This window comes from Penaeus monodon, chromosome 20 (assembly GCF_015228065.2).
Source record: "Penaeus monodon isolate SGIC_2016 chromosome 20, NSTDA_Pmon_1, whole genome shotgun sequence".
NCBI classification, from domain to species: domain Eukaryota; kingdom Metazoa; phylum Arthropoda; class Malacostraca; order Decapoda; family Penaeidae; genus Penaeus; species Penaeus monodon.
The window spans coordinates 20,403,319-20,403,811 of record NC_051405.1 but is presented as its reverse complement, the minus strand read 5'-3'; the positions used below and the strand labels follow the sequence as shown (position 1 = coordinate 20,403,811).

At 41.6% G+C, this 493-nt stretch overlaps 1 protein-coding gene across 1 annotated transcript in view; it reads right to left on the bottom strand.

Annotated features, from left to right (window-relative positions):
• The window catches only part of LOC119585690 (probable G-protein coupled receptor Mth-like 1), a gene marked incomplete at its 3' end in the record, with an annotated part of 98,315 nt that overhangs the window by 10,254 nt on the left and 87,568 nt on the right, over positions 1–493 (bottom strand).

Below are 493 nucleotides of genomic sequence, written 5' to 3'. Positions count from 1 at the left end.
AAAAGCGAGGGCAATGCGTGGGCGTCATTATGAGACCGGTGACGAAGGCCGCCCACCTCATCCCCTCTTGTGGTGTCATCACCGAGTTCGTCTCTGAGGCCGAAATGGAAAAAAAAAATAAATAAATACGCAAAACTTTCTGATCAGACGTTATTTCCCTTGAGGGAAAACTGACATCATCCTCATAAATCCACGACACAAACCTAATCGAATCGAACTCGACAGAAAATCAAACAATTCAACATACTCGTCATAACTGAACCAAATACAACCAAGAGAGAGAAAGAAGTGAAAAAAAAGAGAAACATATATCACATAAACACTCTTTAAGAACAGGGACCTAAGGGCAGTGTCTTCAGAAGCAAAAGGTGGGCGTCTCTAAGATTTACTTTAAATCACGTGACTTTCGTAAGCTAGGAATCGAGGGCGCGATAGACAGGAAAAAAGTCACTGGATACTTTTGGAATTCAGTGGCGGATTATATCATTTAGTG